The sequence below is a fragment of the Mobula hypostoma genome, chromosome 24, assembly GCF_963921235.1.
Source record: "Mobula hypostoma chromosome 24, sMobHyp1.1, whole genome shotgun sequence".
Classification (NCBI taxonomy): domain Eukaryota; kingdom Metazoa; phylum Chordata; class Chondrichthyes; order Myliobatiformes; family Myliobatidae; genus Mobula; species Mobula hypostoma.
This window is the reverse complement of record NC_086120.1, coordinates 33,167,964-33,186,991: the sequence shown is the minus strand read 5'-3', so window position 1 is coordinate 33,186,991 and position 19,028 is coordinate 33,167,964. Positions and strand designations below refer to the sequence as shown.

At 40.3% G+C, this 19,028-nt stretch overlaps 1 long non-coding RNA gene across 2 annotated transcripts in view; it reads left to right on the top strand.

Annotated features, from left to right (window-relative positions):
* LOC134337214 (uncharacterized) overlaps nucleotides 1–16,869 on the top strand; it is a 173,138-nt gene extending 156,269 nt beyond the window's left edge. For both annotated transcript variants that reach the window (XR_010015949.1, XR_010015948.1), the window contains one exon: nucleotides 15,589–16,869. This is a non-coding gene — a long non-coding RNA (uncharacterized LOC134337214). The remainder of the gene's footprint in view (nucleotides 1–15,588) is intronic.
* Nucleotides 16,870–19,028: the final 2,159 nt, after the last annotated feature.

Genomic DNA, 19,028 nt, shown 5'->3' with positions numbered 1-19,028 from the left:
AATCTTATCCTTAACAGGTTTCAGTCTATTAGCGGCAACGTCCATACTGACATACACCACCTCCGGCTACTTCACTTCCATGTTCCGTGAGTGAAATTGCTTGAGTACTTCCTACAAAACTCATGGATCATTCTTTGCACAGTCTATCACGATCCAACGATTAACTTGTTGGGTAGATTTGTCAGTGCTGTGCAAAGTTTCGACCATGCTGCTTGGAAGATTGTTGGAGTGGATTTAAACCTGCACAGTGACTTCATGTATGACGCGATGCGTGCTGCATGGGAGCTACCTCTAATTTTCTTCATCTACATCCAGCTGCACAAAACCAATGGCAAATCAAGCTTTGCAAAAACTTATATCCCACCTACTGTGTCTACCACCACTGCAGGACTTGTATGAGCTTGATGCCTGAAGGCACACACTCAGTGTTTCACGAGCAGCTTTTCCCCTCTGCCTTCAAATTTCTAAAGGGACATTGAATCCATGTCCACTACCTCACTAATTTTTTTACTTCTGTTACTTTGCACTTAGCTATTTTAATCTAACTATTTAATAGACTTATGCATACTTAATGTAAATCAGTTTTTCTCTATATTTATTTATCATGTACTGCATGATACTGCTGCCGTAAAGTTAACAAATTTCACGATATTAATTCTGATTTTGATGCGTCCGAGACAAAGAAATGGACAGGAAAATCATTGAAGACATGACTCCCATAGCAGACTGCATTTTCCAAAAGTTTGCTTCTTAAAGTATCGTAGGGCTATTAAAACAAAACGCTTATGCCATCATAAATGTTTCTTTCCCAAGGCAGTTAATCTGATCAACTATTTTAGTTAGATCCCCCCCCCTTCTGTCTATTACTCGTTACTACATTGACCTGAAAACACTTAAATTATTCTTTATAATCGCAAACACGAGAAAATTGCCCCAAAATGTCGACTCTTTACTCTTTTCCATAGATGCTGTCTGACCTGCTGAGTTTTCCAGAATTTTGTGGGTGTTGTATTTTTTATAATGCTGTTTACAGTGTAAATACATGCTGGTATTTATGTATTTATGCACATTTTATTCCATGTCCGTATGTTAACCTCTAACATATTTAGATAGTTCTTTGTTCTTTATAATTGTTGAAAGTTGTTTTTTGTTGCATACCGTGCCCTGACCAAAACACTGCCGCAAATTCCTAACACACGTAAATCTATATGGTGAATAAAGTTGATCTTTGATTCTTGATCCTGTGCTTGGAAGTCGTGGTAAGCTGGAAAGGATATTGTTCATCAACAACACACTTGTCTGCACAATGCAGTGCTGCATGCCAGTACACATCACGGTGGGAGCCAGACACAAGCACAAGTCACACTGTCCAGGGGCTCCCTAGTCCAGGTTGTTCCATAATATTCTAAGCTGATGGGTCAGATATAAACTCAGTGGCTACTTTATTAGGTTCAGGAGGTACGTAATAAAGTGGTCACTGAGTGTATATCTGTATGTTCATGGCCTTCTGCTGCTGTGGCACATAGTCATAGTCATAGTCATACTTTATTGATCCCGAGAGAAATTGGTTCACTACACTACAAGGTTCGACATGTTGTGCGTTCAGAGATGCTCTTCTGCACACCACTGTTGTAACGCGTGGTTGTGTGAGTTATTGTCATCTTCCTATCAGCTTGAACCTGTCTGGCCATTCTCCTCTGACCTCTCTCATTAACAAGATGTGCTCACCCAGAATTGCCACTCACAGGATTTTTATTTTGTTTTTCAAACCATTCTCTATAAAATATTAAGACTGATGTGCATGGTCTGCATGATCAGCAATTTCTGAGATAACCAAGCTACCCTATGTGGCACCAGCAATCATTTCACAGTCAAAGTCATTTAGATCACATTTCTTCCCCCATCCTGACGTTTGGTCTGAGCAACAACTGAACCTCTTGACCATGACAGCATGCTTTTCTAAGCTGAATTGCTGCCGCATAATTGGCTGATTAGATACTTGCATCGATGAGCAGGTGTAGAGGTGTACTGAATAAAATGGTATCTGCTGTCTTGCCTTTATGCCAGTCCTGGGTAGGTTCTTGGAATCTATCCTTGCAGCTTTTATATTTTCCAATTGTGTCTAAATGTTTCTGACCGCCAGGGCAAGCTGTGAGAAGGCCACCAGGATTGGGTCTGCGTCGAGCCTGAGTTTCCGCTGCCTGTTGCTCAGTTGATTCCTGAACATTGTTGCACTTTTTGGGGAAGGGTTGTGAATGGGAGGATATTAGAAATTCAAAGTTCAAGGTTCAAAGTAAATTTATTATCAAAGTACATAGTGGTTAAGAAAGCATATACGGTATATTGGCCTTCATCAATCCTGGGACTGAGTTTAGGAGCTAAGAGGTAATGTTGCAGCTATATAGGACCCTGTCAGACTCCACTTGGTGTACTGTTCTCAGTTCTGGTCACCTCAGTACAGGAAGGATGTGGAAACCATAGAAAGGCTGCAAAGGAGATTTACAAGGATGTTGCCTGGATTGGGGAGCATGCCTTATCAGAATAGGTTAAGTGAACTCGGCCTTTTTCCCTTAGAGCGACGGAGGATGAGAGGTGACCTGATAGAGACGTATAGGATGCTGAGAGGCATTGATCGTGTGGATAGTCAGAGGCTTTTTCCCAGGGCTGAAATGGCTAGCACAAGAGGGCACAGTTTTTCAGCCGCTTGGAAGTAGATACAGAGGAGACGTCGGGGTAAGTTTTTTTATGCAGAGAGTGGTGAATGCGTGGAATGGGCCACCAGCGATGGTGGAGGCGGCAGATACGATAGGGTCTTTTAAAAGACTCCTGGACAGGTACATGAAGCTCAGAAAAATAGAGGGCTATGGGTAACCCTAGGAAATTCCTAAGGTAAGGACATCTTTGGCATAGTTTTGTGGGCCAAAGGGCCTGTATTGTGCTGTAGGTTTTCTATGTTTCTCTGTGTTTCTATATATGTCTCCACATATGACCCTGAGACTCATTTTCTTGCAGGCATTGAACAAAGAAATACAATAGAATCAATGAAAAACTGCACATGAAGACTGAAAAACAACTAAATAAATATAATAATAAAAAAAACAAACAAATAAGTAAATAAATAGGTAGGTAGATAGATAGATAAACAAACTCATAAACAAATAAATGATACTAAGAGCATGAGTTGTAGAGCCCTTGAAAGTGAGTCAATAGGTTGTGGAATCAGTTCAGTGTTGAGGTGAGTTAAGGTATCTAAGTTGGTTCAGGGAAATGATGGTTGAAGGGTAATGACTGTTCCTGATGGTGGTTCTGGTGGTGGTGTTGCACTGTTGCAATATTTAAGTGTGACCACAGTGCTAGATTGGAATAGACTAGGGACAGCATAAGATGGTCAACTGCGTTATCTGACTTCAATAAAACCACAGCCCAACCACAACCCAACAACATTTTTTCCTGCTACTTCAGAATCAGAATCAGGTTTATTATCACCAGCAAGTGACGTGAAATTTAACTTAGCAGCAGCAGTTCAATGCAATACATAATCTAGCAGAGAGAGAGAGAAAAAAAAATAAAATAAAACATAATAATAAACAAACAAGTACATCAATTACATATATTGAATAAGTTATTAAAAATGTGCAAAAACAGAAATACTGTATATTAAAAGAAGTGAGGTAGTGTCCGAAGCTTCAATGTTCATTTAGGAATCAATGTCAGAGGGGCAGAAGCTGTTCCTGAATCACTGAGTGTGTGCCTTCAGGATTCTGTATCTCCTACCTGATGGTAACAGTGAGAAAAGGGCATGCCCTGGGTGCTGGAGGTCCTTAATAATGGACGCTGCTCCCTAAAGATGTAAAACTTGTATTCATCTTCCACTTGGATATCGAGGGAATAAGGAACTGGTTATGCTTTGCAGTAATATGATTTGACACGTGTTTTAATCCAAATATATTCATCCCATGATTCTTTATAGGCATCTTTGAAGATGTTAACATGTTTGGACAGTCTCTCTGAAGATGATTTGGATAATCCTGTGTGAATACTGAGTGGAACCTTTCAACTGAGCTTCGAGTTTTATCAGTCGAATCCTTGCCCAACAGAGTCAGATGTTTGATAAGGTAACTATAACAGCATACCTTGCATTGCATCTGTCCCAAAACCTTCAAAGGTTCAAAAGATTCAAAACACATTTATTATCAAAGAATGTATAAATTATACTCCTTGAGATTTGTCTGCTTATGGGCAGCCACAAAGCAAGAAACTTGAATAACCCAATTAAAAGAAAAGAAAGAACAAAAGCTACTGTGCAGGGAAAGAGGGGAAAAAAAACACAAATCATGCAAACAATAGAAGCAAGACAGTAACATTCCGAAACAGCCTGAATCCCCAGATCCATTCCTGGAGTAGCCAGAATAAGCTTTGTGACTCATCTTGTTGCTTGCCAAGGATAGTAGTCTGAACTACTTGTTACAAGTGTCCTTACTCATAATAGGACAGGCTGCAGCAGTGTTGATCGATATCACAAATAACTTACCATCAGTCAGGATGGTGACCATAAGATTCTATTGTCTCTCACTATGACTATAGTATGGTTTCAGTACAAAGTACTGTATAGTCTGCAGCGGCTGGGCAGATTTGTCCTTTTAACTTCTTAATGGCACTTTATGTACATACTATCAGTCCACACTCAGTGACCACTTTATTAGGTACACCTGTACACCTGTTGGTTAATGCAAGTATCCAATCAGCCAATCACATGGCAGCAACTCAGTGCATAAGAGCATGCAGGCATGGTCAAGAGATTCAGCTGTTGTTCAGACCAAACATCAGATTGGGGAAGAAGTGTGATCGAAGTGATTTCGACTGTGGAATAATGTTGGTACCAGACGGGGTTTTGAGCATCTCAGAAACTGCTGACCTCCACGGATTTTCCTGTAAAAACAGTCACTAGCATCTCTGAATGCACAACACGTTGAACCTCGAAGGGGATGGACTACAGCAGCAGAAGACCATGATCAAGCACCCACCCGGTGGCCACGTTATTAGGTACAGGAGTTACTTAATACAATGGCAACGGAATGTAAGTTTATGATAGTTACTTGGACATGGGTTTTATAGGATTGCTTTTATATTTATGTTTATTGTGTTTTTATGTTGCATTATAACCAAATAACATAGAACAATTACAGCATGGAAACAGGCCATCTCGGCCCTTCTAGTCCGTGCCGAACTCTTACTCTCACCAAATCCCACCGACCTGCACTCAGCCCATAACCCTCCATTCCCTTCCTGTCCATATATCTATCCAAGTTAACTTTAAACGACAACATCGAACCTGCCTCAACCACTTCTGCTGGAAGCTCGTTCCACACAGCTACCACTCTCTGAGTAAAGAAATTCCCCCTCATGTTACCCCTAAACTTTTGTCCTTTAACTCTCAACTCATGTCCTCTTGTTTGAATCTTCCTTACTCTCAATGGAAAAAGCCTATCTACGTCAACTCTATCAATCCCCCTCATAATTTTAAACACCTCTATCAAGTTCCCCCTCAACCTTCTACGCTCCAAAGAATAAAGACCTAACTTGTTCAACCTTTCTCTGTAACTTAGGAGATGAAACCCAGGCAACATTTTAGTAAACCTCCTCTGTACTCTCTCAATTTTATTGACATCTTTCCTATAATTCAGTGACCAGAACTGTACACAATACTCCAAATTTGGCCTTACCAATGCCTTATACAATTTCAGCATTACATCCCAACTCCTATACTCAATGCTCTGATTAATAAAGGCCAGCATTACAAAAGCTTTCTTCACCACCCTATCCACATGAGATTCCACCTTCAGGGAACTATGCACCATTATTCCTAGATCCCTCTGTTCTACAGCATTCTTCAATGCCCTACCATTTACCATGTATGTCCTACTTTGATTAGTCCTACCAAAATGCAGTACCCCACACCCTCCAGCATCAAACTCCATCTGCCATCTCTCAGCCCACTCTTCTAACTCTCCTAAATCTCTCTACAAGCTTTGAAAACCTACCTCATCATCCACAATGCCACCTATCTTAGCATCATCTGCATACTTACCAATCCAATTTACCACCCCATCATCCAGATCATTAATATATATGACAAAGAACATTGGACCCAGTACAGATCCCTGAGGCACACACCATCCTCCAATCTGACACACAGTTATCCACAACTACTCTCTGGCGTCTCCCATCTAGCCACTGCTGAATCCATTTTACTACTTCCATATTAATGCCTAACGATTGAAGCTTCCTAACTAACCTTCCGTGTGGAACTTTGTCAAAGGCCTTACTGAAGTCCATATAGACCACATCCACTGCTTTACCCCCGTCAACTTTCTTAGTAACCTCATCAAAAAATTCAATAAGATTTGTCAAACATGACCTTCAACACACAAATCCACATTGACTGTTCCTAATCAGACCCTTTTTATCCAGATAATTATGTATACTATCTCTAAGAATACTTTCCATCAATTTACCCACTGCTGATGTCAAACTCACAGGCTAGGTTTACTCTTAGAACCCTTTTTAAACAATGGAACCACACGAGCAATACGCCAATCCTCCAGCACCATCCCCGTTTCTAATGACATTTGAAATATTTCTGTCAGAGTCCCTGCTATTTCCACACTAACTTCCCTCTTGTCCGGACCTGGAGACCTATCCACTTTTATATTCCTTAAAAGCGCCAGTACTTCCTCTTCTTTAATTGTCATACTTTCCATAACTACCCTTCTTGTTTCTTTTACCTTACACAATTGGACTGAATCCAGAGTAACAATCATTTTGTTCTCCTTTACATTCGTGTACTGAAGAATAATAATAAACTATCCTGAATGTTAAAATCAGATAGTGCTCTCAGTTCTGGTGTTGTGTTTGAAACAACTTTAGAACTCTGAACACAAATGAGTCTGCAGATGCTGAATATCCAGAGCAACACACGCAAAATACAGGAGGAGCTGGGTAGGTCAGGCAGCATCGATGGAGGAGCATAAACAGTTGAAGTTTCAGGCAGAGACCCTTCATCAGGCTGCTGCTAGTTTTTTTTTGCTGTAGCACTTGGACTCTTTGAAAGAATGATGGGATCAAGGAATGTCTTCCAATACAACTACAACACTGACTCACACCACTTGCAGTCTTCTGAAAAAGCTGCTGAAAATTGTAAACCCAGTCAGCTCCATCATGGGCAGTAGGCTCACAGGCATCCAGGACACCTTCAAGGAGCGATGCCTCAAAATGGCGGCATCCATCACAAAAGACCCCTGTCACCCAGGACACGCCCTCTTCTCATAGCTACACTCGGACAGGAGGTATAGGAGCCTGAATGCACACACTCAACAATTGAGGAACAGCTCTATCAAGAACTTTTGGATCTGGATACACAACCTCACTTGCTTACGGCAACTTTTAGGATTATCTCATCGGAAACAGGAAATATTCCTGTTTCCGCTCAACATATGATAGCCTTTTTGACCTTACTGGCTAGGAGAGCCATTTTATTGAACTGGAAGGATTCTAATCCACTTACGGTCTTTTACTGGCTCTCCTCCATTATGTCCTGTTTAAGTTTAGAGAAAATAAGAAGTTGGACATTTGATACATCCTTTTAATTTGAGTAAATATGGCGACCTTTTATCCAATATTTTCATTTAATTTGATTTATTACTCTTTCAATCTTTTTTTCGAAGTTTTAGATTTGATCAGAAGGTTTTTCTTTCTTTCTTTTTTTGGTCGTATCCTCAAAATGGACTGCCCAGTCCCTTTTTTTTTGTTTTATTACAGTGTAGTGGGTTTTTTTTTTCAAGTAAAACCAATATTTTTTCCTTTCTCTTCATAAACTGGTAAGAGGAGAATTGTTATTTTCATTTTTTTTATTATTATGTATTTTATACTAGTTTAACGATATCTATGATTTTGACGTTTGTCTTAATCTTGGTTTATATTGTTACTGATATCTATATTTGAACTAATTCTTCTCTTGACTGTATTTATGCTTTTTTAAATCAATAAAAAGATTAATAAAGAAAGAACAATTGAGGAACAGCTTCTTCCCCTCAGCCATCAGATTTCTGAATGGACATAAAACCCATAAACACTAAATCACTATATTTTATTCTCTCTTTTTAGACTATTTATTTAATTGTTTAACTTTAACTTTTTATTTATATATATTTTACTTTTAAAATATAAATATGCTTACTGTAATTTACAGTTTTTTATTATTGTGTATTGCAATTTTCTGCTGCCGCATAGCAACAAATTCCACGACATATGCTGGTGTTATTAAACCCGATTCTGAACAAAGCTCTGAGAGTTGTCCTTTCACTGAAGACTATTATTACATTTCTGGCAGAGGACAGAATTCTTTTACAACTTTGGCTGTCACCTCAATGAAAGTTGTATCTCCATGCCACGTTAAACATAAGATGTATTGCACCCAGCATTTATGCCACATAGTGAATGGTACGAGGAATCCCTAAAGTTGCAATACTTTGATAGGTCATTCAGCATGAAGATGTGACCAGTTCCCTTAGCTTGTGCTTGCCTTTGCCACAGTTATCACTCTCCATTATCTCAAGCTGCTGTAGATCAAAATATTCTTCTAACTTCTGTACTATGCTAGTAAATATGAAATACACTTCATATCTGAATTTAGAGTTATGGAGTCTTACAGCAAGGAAACAGGTCCAACTCATCCATGCCACCGGCATTGCCTAGCAAGATAGATCCATTTGCCTGCTTTTGGCCTATAGCCTGCTAAACGTTTCGTAGTTTTTGTATGTCGCGAATGTGTCTGTCTCAATCACTGTTCTGGCAGCTCATTCCAAGTACACACCACCCTTTGTGTGGTGAAGCTGCCTCCGATGTCTCCTTTACATCTCTTTCCCTCTAGCACCCTCTCCCTGGGAAAATTTCTGTCAGTCACACCACTTTCTCTGGGTGGCATGGTAGTGTAGCAGCTAATGCGCCACTACTACAGCACGAGCAATGGGGGTTGAATTTCCGCCGCTGTTTGTGAGGAGTTTGTATATTCTCCCTCTGGGTGCTGCGGCTTCCTCCCACATTCCAAAGACGTCCAGGTTAGGGTTAGTGAGTTGTGGGCATGCGATGTTGGTGCTGCAAGCCTGGCAGCATTTTGAGGCTGCCCAGCACGATCCTCACTGATTTAATTTAACACAAAACGACACATTTCACTGTATGTTTCATTCCCGAGAGGCAGGTCCGGATCTGGGCCGTACCCTCCAAATATCCGGACCTGCCTCTCGTTTTTTTTGTACTACCTTACTTTCCATTTTTCTATTTTCTATTTATGATTTGTAATTTAAATCTTTAATATTTACTATTGATTTGTAATCCAGGGAGTGGGAAGCGCAGAATCAAATATCGCTGTGATGATTGTACGTTCTAGTATCAATTGTTTGGCGACAATAAAGTATAAAGTATTATATATGTTTCGATATTTTGTTGTACATGTGACAAATAAAGCTAATCTTTAATCTTCATCTGTTTCCTCACCAAAGTAATCAATTCCTATGCATTCTCAATTTTACCTTCCATCTCAATAATATTATTAACCATTAATAGCATCTCCATCCTCATCATATAATGATATGTGATAAGTGTCCTGTCTGCTTGTACTTGAGATAGCATTCTATTTTTTTTCTCACTAAAACAATGCCAAAATTACTCACTCTTCCTGCAACCTGCCCTTTGAATGCTGCCTACCATGCTTTGCCTTTACTCTAGCATCGATTGCTGCAGCTTCAAAAGTGATGCTGTTGGGCTAAAGTGTTTACTGCCGTCTGTAGTTCTCCTTCCTCTTTCTTCTGAGCTGTCAGCACTCACACAAGTGCTCACTGAGCCTGCGGTTGGGAGCTTCGGTGGGTCTGAGGTCCTATTCTGACAGTGCTCTTCATTACACCTTGTGAACACTGAGGTTTTTCAGAAACCTGCAAAAGGCATGATCCCGTAGAGTTGAAATTATCACATTTTCATCTAACAATTCGTAGTTCAATGTTCCAATGCATTTATTATCAAAGTATGCGTATGTTACCTGGAAATTAAATTTTTGTGGACATCTAAAGGAAAAATAAAATCATAAAACAAGAACAGGCAAAAACCAATGTGCAAAGCAATAGGAACTGTGCAAATAAACAAACAATACTGAGAACATAAGCTGAAAAGAGCCCATGAATGTGGGTCTGCAGGTTGTTGAATTAGTCAGAGTTGTGGGTAGTGAAGCTATCTAAACTCATCCAGAAGCCCGATGGTTTTAGGATAATAACTGTTTCTGGATCTAGTGGTGTGGGACCTAAGGCTTCTGTACCTACTGCCCAATGGTAGTAGTGAGAAGAGAGCAAGGTCTAGGTGGTGGAGGTCTTTGATGATCAAGTGGTCTGCAACCATCAGGCTCCTGGACTGACCTCACTTACCTCCATAGCTCCGTGGCTCCAGACTCAGTTTCAGGGTCTTTGCAGTTAATGTTATTTGTTAACTTTCTATAGTTTGCATGACTTGTTCTTCTTTTTCCACACATTGGATGGTCTTGTTGTGTGGAGTTGTTCTTTAAACGGGTTCTGTTGTGTTTCTTTGTTTTGTGACTGCCTGCAAGCAGATGAATCTCAGATTTGTAGGCTGCATAAATACTTTGAACTTTGATGGATGCTGTTTTCTTGTGCCGGTGCTCCAGATAGATGTACGTAATGGGGGTGGGGGTGGGGGGAGTGTGGTGGGGTGTGGGAAGGCTTTGGCTGTGATGGACTTGGCTGGTTTGTTTTACCAGTGCCAATTTGTGTCTGGGATTAAGAGGTTCCTTGTTGTCAATTGTTTAGTATTTTAGGAGTGCTGAAAACTTGAACCACAATATTATGTGCAGGACACTAGGAGCTTCCAAACAAGAGTGCCTATATTATTCAGGTTTAACCGAAGAGCACACCAACGTATGATGCTATACTCCACGCCATATGACTTATTTACATTTTTACACAAAAACAGCCAGGGTGAGAAGATTGGTTTTTGAGGGACTGGAGGAATAGAATGATTTGAAGGCAGAATAACAATTGACTGCTCTAAGTATTGCTCAGTCTATAGACAGATAACACATTTTTAGATCAAACAATACAGTGACACAACCATTAGCAACATTTTTGTTGAAATAGATTATTGATTTCAATTCCTGGCCTCAATTGCTTTCCTCTTTATACTTTCCTCAACATTTCCTGACAAGCTCCTGTCAATCGTGTGAAGAGAGTTCTCCAGCATGAATTGCTGTCCTGATAATAGATTTTATGCCCAATATATCACAGTTTCCGTCACTCCCTTGCTACAGAAGTAGCTCTCTTAAGACAGACGATCCTCACTGTCCATTTTGTATTTTCTATATCTGCATTCACTGGGTTCTTAGATTTACCCATCAACTCAAAACCTAACATCACAGAGATTTGATTTTGAACAGCAGACAAGATTGAAATTTGAACTTTGGTGAAATGGAGAGACAATTTCCTTTCACATAATTATTGAAGCAATTTTGAACATATTTAAACAGATCAAGACATTCCCTTTCTCTCAAAAGAACCATGCATTCCTTAGTCCAAGAAGAGTAATAAAAAGGCATAAAGTGGCTTCCTGTCAATGCAGACTTAAAAGTATCTGACTTTTTCACACAGTGAGTTGTATGTCCATATATAGAATAAGCTGCCGGAGATCGTAGTTGAGGTAGGTAACATAATGACATTTAAGTTACATCAGAAAAGTTTAGATAAATGTGGGCCAAACGCTGGCAAATGAGACAAGCTTAGGTGGGCCCCTTAGTCAAATTGATCAGAAGGGCCTGCTTCTGTGTTCTATGACCCTATGAATCGATGACTAATTTAAGCATAGCACAGCTGTGTTTGTCACGTCCAGAAGGTTCATAACACTGCACGTAGATCTGTGGTCATGCCCTCCCACCCCTCCTTCACCATTCCCCATTCCCCTTTCCCTCTCTCACCTTATGTCCTTGCCTGCCCATCACCTCCCTCTGGTGCTCCTCCCCCTTTTCTTTCTTCCATGGCCTTCTGTCCTCTCCTATCGGATTCCCCCTTCTCCAGCCCTGTATCTCTTTTACCAAAAAAAATTTTCCAGCTCTTCACTTCACTCCTCCCCCCTCCCAGTTTCACCTATGACCACCTGTTTCTTCCTCCCCGACCCCCCACCTTCTAACTCTGACTCCTCATCTTTTTTTCTCCAGTCCTGATGAAGGGCCTCGGACTGAAATGTTGACTATACTCCTTTCTGTAGATGCTGCCTGGCCTGCTAAGTTCCTCCAGCATTTTGTGTGTGTTGCTTGGATTTCCAGCATCTGCAGATTTTTTCTTGTTTGTGATTGGACGTAGAACTGTGTGGGATCTTTGCATCCCTTTTGGTTGTTCAGCCGGCAATCAACATTATTTGCTTCAATGCATGTACAGAATGGTGCAAAAGCCTTAGACACTTATATATAGCTAAGGTGCCTCAGACTTCTGCACAGTACTGTATTTGTCAATGGGACTGGAGAGTGAGTTTGTAAAACTGGTGGGAGCATCTGATGTTGGGAATAGCGAAGTGGAGCACTGTTTGAGGGGTGTGAGAACCTTGGCAGATAAGTAGTTCCAGGGGTTGTCACAGGTGCAGAGTTTGATTCCAAAAAATTGGTTTATTGATCATTACAGAATGTTTCTTGGTGCTTCCCGCTCCCTCCCCTCTCCCTTCCCCTTTTCCCAACCATGATTCGCCTCTCTGTTCCTTTCCCACTCTCAGTCCACAATCGAGACCCATATCAGAATCAGATTTATCATCTGTGTCACGAAATTTATTTTTTTTTTGTGGCAGCAGTACAGTGCAATACATAAAATTACCAAAAGTTGGTTAACTCTTCTTCAATCTGTGCTAGCCATTCATTGATTCAATTTAAAATTGTACATCGTTATCATTTGACGAAGGAGAGACTTTCTAAAATCTTTTCTAGTGTTGATAGTCATTGTGATAGATGTAAAACTGAGATAGCTACACTGACACATATATTTTGGTCTTGTTCTATATTGGAACAGTTCTGGAAGTCAGTTTTTTCAACAATTTCTAAAGTACTTAAAATTAATCTACAACCTAATAAATTAACTGTGATTTTTAGAATAATTCCTCAAAATATTCATGGTATTTCTGTGTCTGACCAACATGTTATTGCATTTCTTACGTTGATAGCTAGGAGGGTCAAGTGGAAGGATACATCAGCTCCCACTTTGTCACAATGGTTCTCTCAAGTGATGCTATGTCTTAGTTTGGAGAAAATTACAAGTCGAACCTTTGAACCTTTGTTTGATTTTGAGAAAAGATGGGGCTCATTTGCTCGTTATTATCATTTGAGCTAATCGATATAATTTTTCCACGATCTAATTGTAAATTTTTTAGTATATTTTCTTTTCTTGCTGGCGGTTTGATGTTTATTTTTAGAAGCTTTTTGTATGACGCATGACTCCGGGGTTGTACACCTAATGGGTTCTTTTTTTTCTCGCTTTTCTGCTTAGTAGGTTTTTTTTGTTATCACAAATTTTTTTTCAATCTTTAAGATAATGTCTTTTTTGAGACATTGTAAGTGTTGTAACTTATGTTGTTAGTTACTCATGTTATTTTTTTTGTATAATAACAATAAAAAGATTTGAAAAGAAAGAAAATTACCAAAATGGTCTTAGGCACCCTAACTATATGTATTTATACTCCTAAGACTCTTGCACAGTACTGTAGATAACAGAGCAGAAATAATGTTGCAGAGTGAACAGAGAAAGTAGAGATTACAGGCTATGGAGTTTGAAGCCTTGAGTTAGATACAACTGGATGTCATTTATTCCCAGGCCTTGCCCACTGTCCCTGTCTGAACTCTCTGGATGCAGGGGTCAAGTGACGCTGAACTTGTACATCTGAATGTTAAGTACAGTCATGAACAGGTCCTAGGAGTTAAATTCCGAGTCCTCGATTCCAGCTTACCACTCTCAAAAGCAAGCTGGAACTATTTTAAATTTCTCTAATTGTCAAGGGAACTTATGAAACTCTTCAAATAAATTAAAAACTTTATAAAGACTAAAAGTTTAATAAAATTTATTTAAAGGGTTAATAATAACATTGCAAAACATGAAAAGAATTCCAAAAATTTAAATAAAGTAAAATAATTTAAGCACTTACTTACACTCTCTCTGGGTGACGTGACTATTCAAATAAAAATGAGTCTCTGTTTGTATGTTTATCTTCCCTGCCATATAATTGAGGCACCAGCTGTCAATTGCATGCAGGCTCTCTCTCTACCACGTCCGTACACAGTTGCTGGGCCCTGAGGCCTCCATTGACAGAGCTGGAGTTCACCAGTTTGTCTCAGACATCTATATATGTTCCACTAAGTGTGGAATCGAACTGAACAGTTCCCATTGGCTGTCAGTCAGCTCACTTTAAACCCTTAATTATTCATGATTATGAGGAATTAAAAGGTAAATTGCATTACACAAACAAAATTTAGTTTAGGGTTTTTTTTAACAGCATCTGATGTTTCTCAGTTGGCAGCATTCTTGCCTTGTGTGAGTAGGGTCAAACTGCCCCTCTCCTTCCCTTTCTCCTATGGTCCACTCTCCTCTCCTATCAGATGCCATCAACTCTTTACCTTTCGCGCCTCCCTGTCACCTCCAATCACCTTCTAGCTATCCTCCTCCCCCTCCTTTTTACCTTTTTATTTTGGTGACATCCCCCTTCCTTTCCAGTCCTGAAGAATGGTCTCAGCCTAAAACATCGACTGCTTGTTCACCTCCACAGATGCTGCCTGACCTGCTGAATCAATCAGCATTTTGAGTGTGTTCCACGTAACTCAGTCTGACACTGCAGAAAACACAACACCAGACTCATGGACAGCTTCAATTCCAAGACATATAAGACTTTTGAATGGACCTTTTATATGATAGGATGAAGTCTTGAATTGTGAGTCCACCTCATCATGACACCCTGCACTTTATTTGTCTTCCTGCACTACACTTTCTATGAAACTATCATACTTACACTCAGAGGTGTACACCTGTTCACTAATGCAAATATCTAATCATGTGGCAGCAACTTAATGCAGACATGTTGTTCAGACCAAGCATCCGAATGGGAAAGAAATGTGATCTCAGTGACTTTGACTGTGGAATGATTGTTGGTCCCAGACGTGGTGGCCAGAAACTGATGATCTCCTGAGATTTTCATGCACAATAGTCTCTAGAGAATAGTATGACAGACAAAAGAAAACATCCAGTAAGTGGCAATTCTGTGGGCAAAAATGCTTTCTAAATAAAAGAGATCAGAGGAAAACAGCCAGGCTGGCTCAAACCGACAGGAAAGTGGCAGAAACTCAAATTATAGTGGCGTGCAGATGAGCATCTTTGAACGTACAACAAAACAAATCTTGAAGTGGAGAGTGTGAAAGTTAGTTCTTGAGTCCAAAATCTAGATTTTATATTATATAAACTAGAAATACTTCCAATATGTATACTTTTCTTTTCTCCTTATGTTCCCAAACAGTTCCCAAATTGGTGTGGCATGATTCTATGGATTGAAATGGAGATTCTTGCAAGAGGTGGCTGGCAGGACATTTACATGGCCCATTAATTGAAAGATGGAAATATGACAAAATGTTTGGCATCAATGGGCCAAATGGCCCAATTCTGCTCCTATATCTTCTGGTCTTGTTTAAGGATGGATGTGCACGTGCTCCTTGGGAGGAAAGGTACCTGTTCCTGCATTCTGCTTTTGTAGTTTTGTAGAACTCTTAACTACGAAACCATGTTAGCTGATGTTTGTTAACACAGTAGAAACAAAGAAAAAAAACTGCCCCCACTCTCTGTTCTGCGGGAATTGCCCCCTTCTCAGTTCCCTTGTCCATTCGTCCCTCCCGACGAATCTCCATCCAGCCACTTATCCCTGCAAGTGGCCTAAGTGCTACACCTGCCCATACACCTCCTCCTTCACCTCCATTCAGGGCTGCAAGCAGATCTTCCAGGTGAGGCGACACTTCACTTGCGAATCTGCTGGAGTCATCTACTGTGTCCAGTGTTCCCGACGCAGCCTCTTCAGCGGCAGTGAGACCTGTCATAAACAGGGTGACTGCTTTGTTCAGCACCTCCGCACTACCCGCCAGAAGTAGGACTTCCCAGGGACCAAACATTTTAATTCCCATTCCCATTCCTCATCCGATGAACTTTGATCCATGGTCTCCTCTTGTGCCAAGATGAGGCCACGCTCAGGGTGGAGGAGCAATATTCAATCCATGGACCCTTCAACTTGATGGCACGAGTATCGACTTCTCCTTCCGGTAAACAAATCCCCCCACCACCCCTCTATTCCCCACTCTGACCTTTCACTTCTTTTCATCTTCCTATTACTTCCCCCTGGGTCCCCTCCTCCTTCGTTTTCTTCTATGGTCCACCCCCCTCTCTTATCAGCTCTTGAGCTTTCCCACCCACCTGGCTTCACCTGTTATCTACCAGCTAGTCTTCTTCCCTCCCCCCACCTTTTTATCTTTCCTCCACCCTCTGGGGGCATGCCTTATTCTGATTGTTGAATGTCGCTGCCATTGTGATTGGTTAGTTTAGAAGCTCTAGCTGTTTTTCCCATTGGATAGATGGCTGGTGTCCAGTTTTAAGTATCCTGGGTATATAAAATAGCCCGTGGAAGGGGCTTGTTCTCTTCTTCCTTTGTTTGAGGTGAGGCCATTGGGAAAGTCTGATCAGTGCATACTTTTAACTAAGTATGTTTGTAGAGTGAGCGTATGTTTGTTGAGTATTCAGCTTTGTATTGTCTGTAACTTGGGGCACATGAATGTTTGATCGAATTTTTACTGTTTGTAAATAAATGATTAATATAACTATTCGAAGTCAGTACATTTCCTGTCTCACTTGCCAGACCTGTGAACCAGATTCAACATTACACTCTCTTCCTTCTCAGTCCTGACCCTAAAGTCCACTGTTTACTCTTTTTCATAGATGCTGCCTGGCCTGCTGAGTTCCTCCAGCATTTTGTGTGCGGACCTCTTTTATGATTTATTCATTTATTTATATGATGTGGATGCTGCTGGCAATGATGCTGTTTATTGCCCATATCAAAATGTGCAGGAACTTACGGGCTAGTGAAAAGTCAACTGCGTGAGTGGGTCTGGAGCCAGCTGAGGTCATGATGGCAGATTCCCTTCCCTGTTACACACTAGTAAACCTGATGGATTGTTACAATAATCTGATAGTTGGGTGACTAACGTTTCTGAGAGGAGCCTATTTTTAAACATTTAATATTTTGTTTAGTTATTTGATTTTAAATTCCACAGCTTCTATAGCGGGTTTCATAGATCAATGGTCCAGAACTTTGGCTCCTAGCCATGTAACTTAACTACTGTGCTCAAATACCCTATTAACCTGCCAGTTTCCAGCCCATGAAGGTCAGACAGTAAATATTTCCCATTCCGAGAGTTTGATAAATGTCTTATGAAGTCCCTGAATGACCTGCTGCTTTTTTTTTGGTTGTAAATTCAATTTTTTTTTGCAGTGAATCATATTTTGTAGATTTAATGAAGGTTAAACTCAGTTCCCCTTGCAATCTTCTTCCATGCAAACTACGGCAATCAATAATCTAACGTGAATCTTGAGTATTTATTAGCAATTCTTGTAAACAGCCATGGAATGTGCTTTGGTGAACTTTATTTTAATTTGTTACCTGGCAGTCTCTCCTGCCCTAAGAAAATTAAGTTTATACACATGAGTTAACATTCCATCAAATGAATCCTCATAAGGCATGCCCTATAATCCAGTGAACATCCTGGTAAATCTCTTCTGCATCCTCTCTAAATCTTCCGCATCCTTCCTATAATGAGATGAACACAATATTAAGAGTGTGGTTTAAAGTCAGGTTATTGTAACAATCCATCAAGTTTACTAGTGTGTAACAGGGAAGGAAATCTGCCATGATGATCTCATCTGACTCCAGACCCACTCCTGTAGTTGGCTTTTAACTAGCCCCTAAGTTCCTAAGCAATTTGAGATGGGCAATAAATGACATCATTGGGGGAAGGGGGGGGCTCATTGTCTTGCTGCTGCTTGTGCGTGGGAGGGGAGAGCTGGGGGTGGTGACTTTGGGTTTCTAACGTTTAACTATCACTCATTCTTTGGGGCACTCAGTTTTTGTGGATGTTTGCGAAGAAAAAGAATTTTAGGATGTATATTGTATACATTTCTCTGACATTAAATGTACCCATTGAACCCTATTGAAACAAAGGTTTTGAAGATCACAATTAAGTTTGATCGATGGGAGGTGGGGGCAAAGGAATGGCTGATGGAATTTAACTTGAAAAGCATGAAATGTTGCATTTTGGGAAGTTAAACCAAGACAGGGCTTACACATAAATAGCAGGGCTCTGACTTGAGTGTTGTAGAACTGAGAGACCCAAAGATACAAGTACATAGTTCTCTGAAAGTGGTGACACGGGTAGACAGGGTGGGGGAGAAGGCATTTAGCATGTTTGTCTCATCAGGTGGACCATTGAGTACATGAGTTGGGACATCATGTTCAACTCTTTAAGATATTGATAAGATTGCATTTGGATTATTGTGCACAGTTCGGTTTGCTAAGCTATAGGAAGGGTGTCTTTACGCTGGAAAAGGTGCGGAAAAGATTCACAAAGATGATGCAAGGACTGGAGAGACTGGATAGGCTGTGGTTTATTTCTCTGGAACATAGGAGGCTGAGGAGTGGCATTATAAAGGTATATAAAATATGAGGGAGAATAGATAAATTGAATAGTCACTGTCAATTTCCCAGGGTAAGAGAGTCCAAAGTGAAAGGATATGATTTAAAGGTGAAAAAGGAAAGAAAGCCCAAGGTAAATTTTTCACACAGAGGGTGACAGTTATATGGAACAAGCTGCCAGAGGAAATGTTAAATGGGGGTACATTAACACCCTTTAGAAAGTACATGAT